The 12,324-nt window shown below is 35.6% G+C and overlaps 1 long non-coding RNA gene across 2 annotated transcripts in view; it reads right to left on the bottom strand.

The window, feature by feature from the left end:
* The window catches only part of LOC109250977 (uncharacterized), a 39,064-nt gene extending 27,003 nt beyond the window's left edge, over positions 1-12,061 (bottom strand). The window contains exons 1-2 of one of the 2 annotated variants that reach the window (XR_002073289.2): positions 11,908-12,061; positions 2,551-2,679 (exon numbers count right to left, since the gene is read on the bottom strand). This is a non-coding gene — a long non-coding RNA (uncharacterized LOC109250977). The remainder of the gene's footprint in view (positions 1-2,550; positions 2,680-11,907) is intronic. The other variant, XR_002073290.2, reaches the window with a different exon arrangement.
* Between the last annotated feature and the right edge of the window lie 263 nt (positions 12,062-12,324).

Genomic DNA, 12,324 nt, shown 5'->3' with positions numbered 1-12,324 from the left:
GCGATTCTTCTGTGTATACATGAAAAAAATGTGCATTCTATTTGTTTTGGATGGAATGCCATATATACACACACACACACACACACATATATATATATATATATCTTTTAGAACCCTGTATTCTGAAGTATGTTTCAAGTGAAAAAAATGTTCTTGTTGAAAAAAAAATAATGACTTTAAGTGGGGGTACTTACTTAAAGCATATCGGGCAGGATGGGTGAAATAGGTGAAGCAGAATAAGAGTATACTTATCATAATGAGCACTGAATAATGATAGAATTGAATTACTATATTGTACACCCTAAACTAATAACTAATATAACACTGCTTACTGGAATTAAAATTTAAAACCTATTATATATGTACATATATATATGTACACACATATAAATACATATAAACACACATAAATAAGGAGAAATCCTACCATTTGTGACAACATGGTTGGATTTTGAAGACATTTTTCTAAATCAGAGAAAGACAAATACTGTATTATCTCACATGTGGAATCTAATAAAAAACTAAAAGAAAACAAATTTATAGAAAAAGAGATCAGATTTGTGGCTGCCGGAGGTGGGGAGAGGGGTAATCGAAGGACGGTGGTCAAAATGTACAAACTTCCCATTGTAAGATAAATACATGCTAGGAATATAATGTACAACATGATGACTATAGTTAATATTGCTGTATGATACAGAGGAAAGTTTTTAAGAGACTAGATCCTAAGTGTTCTCATCAGAAGGAGAAAAAAAATTTTTTAGTTCTATCTAGAAAAGATGATGGATGAAACTGAACCTATTAAGGTACTAATTTCACAGTATAGGTAAAGCCATCATGCTGTACACTTTAAATTTATATAGTAATGTATATGAATGACTTCTCAATAAAATGGGAAAAAATAATTCCCTCCCCAACCCCCTCCTCCAAGAAAAAAGAATATAGCATGCTAAGTTGATGTCCAGAGGCTGACAAAGTTAGCTGCCTGAATGGCAATTCTACTCAGATGTTTTGCTAAAAGGGAAGAAATATGATGTGATAGCTTGAAGGAAGAATATAGTGGAGTGCAAGTTAAGGGTTTTGGAAATGTATTATTTGCTTCTTGTTGTTGTTTTTCCTTAAGATGATCAAGGTTTGAAGACCCTTATAGGCTGAGGATAAAATCCAATAGAATTAAATAATTTGGGGAATGGAAAAAAAATCTTCATGTACACCCCAGGTGCTTTTGAAACTGCTGCTTCTATGCTGTTTCTCCAAGGGGTTGTTATACTGGCTCTTTAAGGGCAATTTCAATTTCTTACTGCTTTCAGTGCTCCCAGAGCTAAGCCCACTGAATTTTCAAGTACTGGAAGTAAGCCTTGCTAGTTTTGAAAGCCAAATATTGTAGGGACTTGTCTTCCCAGTGCAGGTCCCCCATGCCTAGGATACCTGGTTGGGTTCTGCTCTTCTACCCTCTGCTTGCTTATGGTGCCCCTTCTGTTTGTGGTTAGTCTCACTAGGAGTTTGGTTCCCTGCCCCATCTCCCCCCTCCTACTGTTCTTGATGTGGCTATACTCTAGGTCCGTCCGTGGGATAAGGTGAACCTAGGATCCTCCTACCTCACCATTTTCCTAGGAGTTCTAGCATTCATAGAAGTTCCTAGTATTCTTTAACTGATGAAACAGTAACTTTTCAGGGGCACCTTCGTAGCTCAGTTGGTTGAGTGTCTCTTGATTTCAGTTCAGGTCATGATCCCAGGGTCATGGGATCAAGCCCCATGTCAGGCTCTGTGCAATGTGGAGCCTGCTTAAGGTTCTGTCTCTCTCTTTATCCCTCTGCCCCTCTCCCTCTAAAATAAAAAAATATAGGAAAATAGAAGAAAAGGAAGTATTTTTCCACTGACATTCAAGCAGCTGATAAATGCAAGTGCATAACTTATATATGATTTTGCTAAAACCAAATCATAACAAAATTATTCTTTTGTATAAATGTACAATTTTTACTAATATAATTTCATATTATTTTATTGTCCTTTTTAACTTAAGGTTTTTATTATATTTTAATCAAAACACTCCAGTTTTACTATCAAAAATCATATATAGCTGTGTGAGGCCAAATAAGAACCTTCTGTTGTACACAGAGTGGTACATTCTGGGCTCACATAGGGTCCATGTTTACTCATCAAGCTGCCGTTGAGACCAATGTATAATTTAGAAGGGAGGGAAAAGAGATTAGAGGCAATGAGTACTTTGCCTTTGCTCAATATCATTGATCAAATAATCTGTCGGTGCCTATATAACATGCCTGAGAAAATAGTGTAGTTTTATTACTGGTAACTTTCCAGAATCAATAACTTTTCTAATGAATATAAAAGCCTGGGTGCCTTAGAGTCCAAATTCATGCAATTGGATTGCTTGTTGTAATCAAGCAGTGGCATTAACGTTGTGATGTGATAAAATAAGTGTTTAGTAATTTAGTCCTCAACTGCTTCTGGCATTTCAACTCTTTGTTGGCATATAAAGCAGAAATTTCTCCTGTAGTAAAAAGTAATTTATTGACTTTTTTTTTTATCACCTGTGATGAATAGGTTATTGGACTTGCAAGCATTTCTATTCAGACATTGCAGGACAGGAGTTGGCTGGCACCAACCTTAGCAAATTGAAATTCAATCCAGATCAATAAGGCGTTTTATTTAATTTGGTCCTGGAATAGAAATAATCATCACATTTTCTAATAAGCATGTCTAATTTCAATTTTCACACTATGTATTTATTCTGTATAATCAAGCATAACTGCTGGCCTTGTTCTTCTGAGTTGACAAATGCATTGCATAGATGTGCACTTAGCAGGTAACTACTATATAGGATGTGGTGGGCAAAGAATGTGCCTAGACATAATAATGAAAATTTGATAAATGTCTACCTATAACTTGTAAATATTCCTAAGACTTTGATTGTATTTACTGGTTGTCTACCTAGGTAACAACAACCAAAAAATGTATGCATAAGGATATGTAATTTTCTTTACATAGCAACCAGCTTGTTTTTATGAAATATTTCCAAACTGAGGAAATTCTAAAAGCTTACTGAGGTTAAGTAATTCCTGGCTAAAATATGCTAAAGGGTATCAGCATTGAAGTGGTTAAATAAGTGTCAGTTGGCTTGTGCTTTGTAACACTGTCTCAAACTGACTGGTTTAATACAACCATTTATTTAGCTCATTATTCTATGGGTAGGAAACATGAGCTAGACTCTGCTGGAAGGTACTGGTCTCAGGTACAGTCATCTGAGCATCTGTGATAACTGTGGTCAGCTTGAGGGTCAGCGGAGACAGCCTGGCCTCTCAGATATTTGAGTTGGTCGATGACTGTTAGTTGGGTGTCTATCATACTCCAGAGGCCTAGTCTGGACTTATTTGCTTGGTGGTCTCAGGGGTCTAAGAGCACTAATAAAGTAGCATTAATGCACAAGCACTTCTACAGTTTCTGCATTCATCTTGTTTGCTCATATCATATTTATTAAAGTAATCAGTTACCAACCACAGACTCTGTAGGAGAAGGCACTACCAACACATATGGATACAGGGAGGTGTGAACATACTGGAGCCTTGCGGAAGCACTGGCTCAGGTCCTGGTTTCTTTAGCACTCTTTATCAATATCTGTATGCATCACTTTCTCATTTCTACTGAGCTAAGATGTATTTTTGAAGACTTAAACATCCTTTTGCCTAAGATTTATTAATCTCAGAACATGAACTGATGTTTAGAAGACTTCTCCAAGATCAAAAGAGATGGCAGGTGTCATTTCTCTCCCCATACGCTAGTCTAGATAGCTAGACACTTGCAGAAACCTGTGTGAACATTCTCCACCTATCTTGCTGCAACCACATAGCCTGCTATGGCATGCTCCTGTGTACTTTCCTCATCCAACCTACCCTGCTTGGCAGGCATTCCTCCAAAGCAGCTCCTGCCCCAACACACCCTGCAAGCAGCCCCAGCTTTCACCACTCCAAAATAACTCCTGCCCTGGTAAGAGGAGAAGGTGACCACACACTAATGCACCTGCAGTTCCAGCAGCCAAACCTTACAGCTGGCAGTGCAGAGAAAGTACCCTGCCGATCAGTTCAACTGTAGCCTCAGCAAATGGAGTGGCAAAAGGCATCTGGTCTGACTGCCAGCCCCACTCACCAAGGAAGTCTCTCCAGAAACAAGGCATGGGAGAACACCCTGCATATTGGTCCTACTGCAGATAAAATAGGGGAAGGGGCAGGTATCTGGTCTGATTGCTGATATTACCAAACTACTAGCCCATGACAGCCCCAGGCAGATCCCATTTCAGCACAGAGACAAAACCCTCCTGGTGCACCAACAACAGGCAAAGTGGGCCAATGGGAGCCAACTGGACTGAAGGCAAATGAGGCTCAGCCACAACTCGGACACAGACAACCAACATACGATGTATGCTTGAAGTGCCTGATTCTGGTGAACAGGAGATACTGTGTTATTAAGGAACCACAGGAACACTCCATGAAACCATACTTTCAAAATCAGGAGATTTAACTGATTTTCCTACCACACAGAAGCACATACCGAGAGTTAATACAAAATGGGGAGACAGAGGAATATCCCAAAATGAAAGAACAGGGCAAAATAAAGCAAAAGAGCTCTAAAACAGAGATAAGCAATATGCCTGATAAAGATACTCACCAGACTTGAGAAAACAGTGGAGGATTTCAGTGAGATCTTCAACAAAGAGATGAGAAATATAAAAAACAACCTACTCAGATTGAAGAACTCCGTAACTGAAATTAAAAATATAATAAAGGGAATCAACAGCAGATTAGAGGGCACAGAAGAATGGGTCAGCAAGCTGGTAGAGTATGGAAAGCAATCAAGCTGAACAAAAAGAAAAAAATAAAGTTAAAAATGACAATAGATTAAGGGAACTCAATTACATCATCATGCATAGTAACATTCACATCATAAGGAGTCCCAAAAGGAGAAGAGAATAGGAGGCAAAAAGTTATTTGAAGGAAAAACAGCTGAAAACTTCCCTAAAGAAAGAAATAGATGTCTATCCAGGAGGTACAAAGATCCCCCAACAAAATTAATTAAAGCAGGTCCACATCAAGACTTATAATAATTAACATGGCAAAACATAGTGATGAAAAGAGAATCTTAAAAGCTATAAAAGAGAACAATTATGTACATAGGAAACCGTATGAGTCTATCACTTGATTTTTCAGCAGAAACTTCGCAGGCCAGAAGGGAGTTGCATGATATTTTCAAAGTTCTGAAAGGAAAAAAAAGAAACTTGCAACAAAGAATGCTCTACCCAGCAAGGCTACCATTAGAATAGAAAGAGATAAAAAAGAATTTCCCTGACAAACAGAAGTTAAAGGAGTTCATCATCACTACACCAGCCTTACAAGAAATGTTAAGGAAATTTCTTCAGTGCAAATAAAGGTCATAATCAAGCAGAAAGTTAGGAAAAGGAAAAATTAGGAATGGAAAAAAATTTACAGGTGAATATAAACATAATGAAAGAAGTAGATTAATCACTATTAATCACTTATAAAACCAGTATGAATATTAACACACAAAAGCAGTAAAATCAATTATATCTAAAAAAAAAAGTCAAGGGATTCACAAAATAAAAAGACATAAGACATGACATCATATACATAAAATGTGGGGTGGAAAGAGTAAACATTCAGTGCTTTTAAAATGGATTAAAACTTAAGCCACTCTCAACTTAATATAGATTGCTATATGCCTAAGATGTTATATATGAGCCTAATGGTAACCACAAATCAAAAAGCTATTAATAGATACACAAAAAATAAAGAGAATAATATCCAATCATTATCACTAAAGAAAGTCAAACCACAAGGGAAGAGAGCCAAGAGAAGAAAGGAACGAACAGGAAACAGAAAAACAACCATAAAACAAATTCCTATCAATAATTACTTTGAATGTAAATGGATTAAATGCTCCATGAGAAAATATAAGGTGACTAAATAGAAAAAAAAAAAAAATACAAGACCTATCTATATGCTGGCTACAAGAGACTCACTTCAGACCTAAAGACATATGCAGATTAAAAGTGAAGGGGGCAAAAACATTTACCATACAAATGAAGGCAAAAAGTAAGCTGGGGTAGCAATACTTGCATTGAACAAAACAGATTGCAAAACAAACACTACAAGAGCAATGAAGGACACCACATAATGATAAAAGGAACATTCAACAAGACAATGGAATACATACTTTTCAAGTGCACATGAAACATTCTCTAGAATCGACCACGTTAGGTCACAAAACAGTCTCAATATACTCAAAAACACTGAAATAATATCATGCATATTTTCAGACCACAACAGTATGAAACTAGAAATTAATCACAGGAAAAAATTTGTAAAGAACACAAATATGTGGAGACTAAGTAACATGTTACTGACCAATGAATGGGCCAGCCAAGAAATCAAAGAGGAAATCTAAAAACACACTGAGCCAAATCAAAGTGAAAACAATGGCCCAAAACCTTTGAGATGCAGCAAAAGCTTTTTCTAAGATTATAGCAATACTGGCCAACCTCAAGAAGCAAGAAAAATCTCAGATAACCTAAATTTAAACCTGAAGGGTCTAGAAAAAAATAAAAAAGAAACAAACCCTGAAGCCAGAAGAAGGAAAAAAATTATAATAAAGACCAGAGAAGAAATAAAGAGACGGAGAATAAAAAAGAAAGAAAAAGAAAAGAGTAGAATAGATTAACGAAACCAGGAGTTAGTTCTTTGAAAAGATCAACAAAGCTGAGAAGACTTTAGCCACACTCAACAAAAAAAATAAGAATACCCAAATAAATAAAATCAGAAATGAAGGAGAAGAAATTACATCACAGAAATAAAATATACCACAGGATTATAGAAGAATACCATGAAAAATTATAAGCCAAGAAATTGGACAACTTAGAAGAAATAAATTCCTAGAAATATCTCCCAAAACTGAATCAGAAAAAAATAGAAAATATGAACAGACCAATTACTAGCAATAAAATTGAATCAGTAATGTAAAAACTCCCAACACACAAAAGATCAGGACCAGATGGCTTCACAGGTGATTTCTTCCAAACATTTCAAGAAAAGTTAATACCTATTCTCAAACCATCCCCAAAATTAGAAGAGGATGGAAAATTTCAAGCTCATTCTATGAGACTAGCATTACTCTCATGCCAAAACAAGATAAAGACATTACAAAAAAAGAAAACTATAGAAAAATATCTCTAGTGAACACAGATGCAAAAATCCTCAACAAAATATTAGTGAAACAAATCCAGCAATACATTTAAAAAATCATTCATCACAATCAAGTAGGATTTATTCCAGAGATGCAAGGATGGTTTGATATTTGCAAATCAATCAGTTTATATATCACATTAATAAGAGAAGGGATAAAAACTAGATGATCATATCACTAGGTAGAGAGAAATCATTTGCCAAAATATGACATCCATTCATGATAAAAACTCTCAACAAAGTAGTTTTAAAGGAAACATACCTCAACATAATGAAGACTATATATGAAGAACTCAAGGCTAACATTGTACTCAATGGTGACAAACTTTTTGAGAACTTTTCCCCTAAGATCAGGAAGGACAAGATGTCCACTGTCTCCACTCTTATTCAAGAGTACTGAAAGTCTTAGTCACAGCAATTAGACAAGAAAGAGAAATAAAAGGCAACCAAATTACTTTTTCACTGTTTGCAGATAACATGACACTGTGTGTAGAAAACCCTACATACTCTATCAAAAAGCTATCAAAGAGCTGATAAATGAATTAAGTTAGGTCACAGGTTACAAAATAAATACACAGAAATCAGTTGTATTTCTACACACTAATGAAAAAGTTCTGGAAAGAGAAATTTTAAAATTCCACTTATAATTGCACCAAAAAGAAAAAAAGAACTAGGAATAAACTTAGGCAAGGAGGTGAAAGACCAGTATGCTAAAATCTATAAAACACTGGTGAAAGAAACTGCAGATGCAATCAAGTGGAAAGATATCCCATGCTCATGGACTGGAAGAACCAATATTATTTAAACGTCCATACTACCAAAAGCAATTCACAGATTTAGTGCCATCCTTATCAAAGTACCAAAAACATCTTTCACAAAACTAGAATAATCCTACAACTTGTAAGTAACCACAAAAGACCCCAAAGAGCCAAAGAAATCTTGAGAAAGAACAAAGCTGGAGGTATCACAATCCCAGATTGCAAGATCAATTACAAAACTATAATAATCAAAACAATATGGTCCTTGCACAAAAACAGACACACTGATCAAAGGGTTAGACATCTCAGAAATAAACCCAAATTATACAGTCAATTGATGTAAGACAAAGGAGGTAAAAATATACAACAGGAAAAATACAGGCTCTTCAACAAATGATGCTGGGAAAACTGGAAAGCACCTGTAAAACAATCAAATAGGACCACTCTCTTACACCACACACTAAAATAAACTCAGCACAGATTAAAGATCTAAGTATGAGACTTAAAACCATTAAATTCCTGGAAAAAACATAGGCAGTGATTTACTTGACACAAGCCATACAAGTATTTTTCTAGATATGTCTCTTCAGGCAAGGGAGACAAAAGCAAAATTAAACTAGTGGGACTACACTGAAATAAAAAGCTTACACAAGCAGAGGAAGCCATCAACAAAAAAGTCAACCTACTGAATGGGAGAAGATATTTGCAAATTGTGTATCTGATAAGGGGCTAATTTTCAAAATATATAAAGAACTCCTACAATTCAACACCAAAAATACAATCTAAATAAAAATTCAGAGGACCTGAGTGACATTTTACAAAGACGTACAGATGGCCAAGAGAAACATGAAAAGATGCTGTCATTCATCATCATGGAAATTAAAACAACAATGAGATATCACCTCATATATCTCAGAATGGCTAAAATAAAAACACAGGATATAACAAGTGTTGATGAGGATGTGGAGAAAAACAAACCCTTGTGCACTGTCAGTGGGAATGCAAATTGGTGCAGCCTCTGTAGAAAACAGTTTGAAGGTCCCTCAGAATTAAAAATAGAATTACTATATGATCCAGTAATTCCACTACTGAGTATCTGCCTCTAAAAACAAGAATAGTAATCCAAAAAGATATATGCACCCCAATGTTTAATGCAGCATTATTTACAACAGCCAATATGGAAGCAACGCAAGTGTCCACCATACATGGATAAAGAAGCTGTGGTATAAACATATATAAAATGCAATCTTAATCACACACGAAAAAGAATGAGATCTTGTTATTTGCAACAACATAGAAGGATTTATAGGGTATAATGCTAAGTGAAATAAGTCAGAGAAACACAAATACTATATGATTTCATTCATATGTGGAATTTAGGAAATAAAGCAAATGGACAAATAAAAAGCAAACAAAAAAACAGACTCTTAAATACAGAGGACAAACTAGTGGCTGACAGAGGATAGGCAGGTAGGGGGATGGTTAAAATAGATAAAGGGGATTAAGAGTATACTTATTGTGATGAGCACCGAGTAATGTATAGAATTGTAGAATTATAATTATTATACACTTGAAACTAATATAATACTGTATGTTCAAGTGATCATGGACTCTGTGGAGACCCAAGGTTGTTATGGTCCTCAAATATCCATGGTGATCCCATTATCCTTATGTTAAGATATATAATGCATAATTGAATGTAAGAAAGGAACTCTCCTTCATATATGTATTCCTTAAGTCTACTGGCCCTGATTAAAGAGTGAGAGCCCTTGAAGTGATGCAGCCTTGATAAAAGGTTATTCATTGTCATGTGAGGACTGGAATGTTTATCAGCTTCTTTCTCTGCTTCAAAGAAAATGGCTAAGTCAGCATGTAATATATTAAATTACACAACTACTAATGGAAATAAAATATATATAATGAGGCAAAAAATATAATACTATATGTTAACTATATTTCAATTTAAAATAATCCTCTTGCCCAATCCTTCATGAAAATAAGATATTTTAGTGACTTTGCTATAACTTAAAAGTTAGAAAATATTCCCCATACATTTTGGATTTTACAGCTATCTATTTTAATTCCAGATATATGTTACTGTCCCAGATTATCTAATTTGCAATACTCTAAAATATTATTTTAAAGGAGCACTCTATTTGAAATTGAAATCCCAAATGTGTAATTCCTATCCTCCTTACCTTTTACTATATTCTTCCAATCACACTCATACCCTCTAAAATTCTCTATAATTTATATTGTGTTTATTGTGTGTTTTCCTCACATTGCAATGTATGTTGATTATATATCCCAAAGTCTGAAATGTGCCTTCCCATGAAGGATGCTTAATAAATATTTAGGGGATGAATTGCATCACTGAACTCTTCCAGGACACCATTACACAAGGCAGGTAGACTCAATACTTATTCTGAGGTTTAATTTGTATTGAATAGAGTCGTGCTTGGTGACTCAGGAGCCCATGCTAACAGCTGCTTAAGAAATAGAAAAATAGATAATTCTAAGAGTTCTAGGGAAAAAGAAGTTGAAGGCATATGTGAATGTGTGTGTATGAATATATATGTGTATATGTGTGTGTGTATGTATATACACCTGTGTATATGTGAAGGAAACATGTTTATACAGGAATTTCATTTTTCTATTATTGTTTTATAATTCATTTTACACTCCCAATAAGGTCCTATTCATGAGGGAGCACTAAAAAAACTAAATGTCTAAATTGGTTGAAACTGAGATTAGATCTAATAATTTCGACAGTCCCTGTGTTTTATTTATTAAATTCCATGAGTGAAATCATATGGTATTTTGTCTTTCTCTAACTCATCTTTCTTAGCATTATACTCCCTAGATTCATCTATTTTGTTGCAAATGGCAAGAATTTATTTTTTTGTGGCTGAATAATATTCCACTGTAACTGTGTGTATGTGTGTGTGCGTGCGTGTGTGTGTGTATCCACATCTTCTTTATCCATTCATATATTGATGGGCACTTGGGCTGCTTGCATAATTTGGCTCTTGTAAATAATGCTGAAATAAACAGGGGTGCATATATCCTTCCAAACCAAACAAAAGACTCTGAACTATAGAGAACAAATGGATGGTTACCAGAGGGGAGATAGGTGAAATAGGTAAAGGTGATTAAGGGTACACTCATCATGATGAGCAGTGAGGAATACACAGAATTGTTGCATCAGTATATTGTATACTGGAATAAAAATAAAAATAAATAGAAAAAGAGTCTCTTTGTTAACATTCTGGGGTGACAACTTAGTTTCCATTCATGCAGCACAGTGATTAAATGTACAAATTCTAGCTCCAAATGGCAAAGGTTGTAATTCCTGTTTCTCCTCTTAGTGGTGTGACCTAAGGCAAGTTTCCTCTTTATAAAAAATGTCTTCCTGGGGCACCTGGGTGGCTCAGTCTGTTGAGCATCCGACTTCAGCTCAGGTCATGATCTCCAATTTGTAGGTTCAAGCCCCGCGTCAGACTCTGTGCTGACAGCTGGGAGCCTAGAGCCTCCTTCTGATTCTGTATCTCCCTCTCTCTCTGCCCCTCCCCCTCTTACACTCGGTCTCTTTCTCAAAAACAAACAAAAACATTAAAAAAATGTGTTCCCCAAGTTCATAATTTTTTTTGAAGATTAAATGGATACTTCCACATAAACCAGTTTCTACACATATCCATGATGTAGGCTTCAAAGGTAATGTAGGCATTCCCTGTAGGGTCAACAGATCCTCTTTTTAACTATGTGGCCCATCTCACATGATGCTGAAACCCTAAAGAGCAAATCCTCAAAAGTCTTAAACCTACTGATGCTCCTCTGCCCTTTGCATTCCCTCAGCTTACCCGACCCTCCTCTTGCTCACCTTTACGTGGGCTGGAGTCTCAGGAAGAGACATGGAGACACCTCCTTGCCTGACGTCTTTCCTCCTTCCATCTCATTTCCTGTTTCTCTTCTCTTCTCCATCCTCCAAAATTAGAAAGGAGTTTGCTTTTCCCCACTCTTCTTGATCATACATTCCTTCTATGTAAAGACAACAAACCTAAGACTTGACCCTCATAGTGGAAAATGCTTTTCTATACTGAGAAATAACTCTATTATCTCCATGACTGCAATCATTCAGAATTACGCTTAGCCAAAGGAGAACTAAAGAAGTGTAGAAAATTCCTTCCCAGAGTCCAGCTTGTAAGTATCATTTTGCTGAAAAATCTTATTTTGCATGTGAGATGTTAAATTATATCTTTTTAATTTGGCATGCCTTCTGTAATAAATCATGATCTCT

This window comes from Panthera pardus, unplaced genomic scaffold (assembly GCF_024362965.1).
Source record: "Panthera pardus isolate Hobbes unplaced genomic scaffold, ASM2436296v1 HiC_scaffold_13, whole genome shotgun sequence".
NCBI classification, from domain to species: domain Eukaryota; kingdom Metazoa; phylum Chordata; class Mammalia; order Carnivora; family Felidae; genus Panthera; species Panthera pardus.
This window is presented reverse-complemented; position numbering and strand designations above follow the sequence as displayed.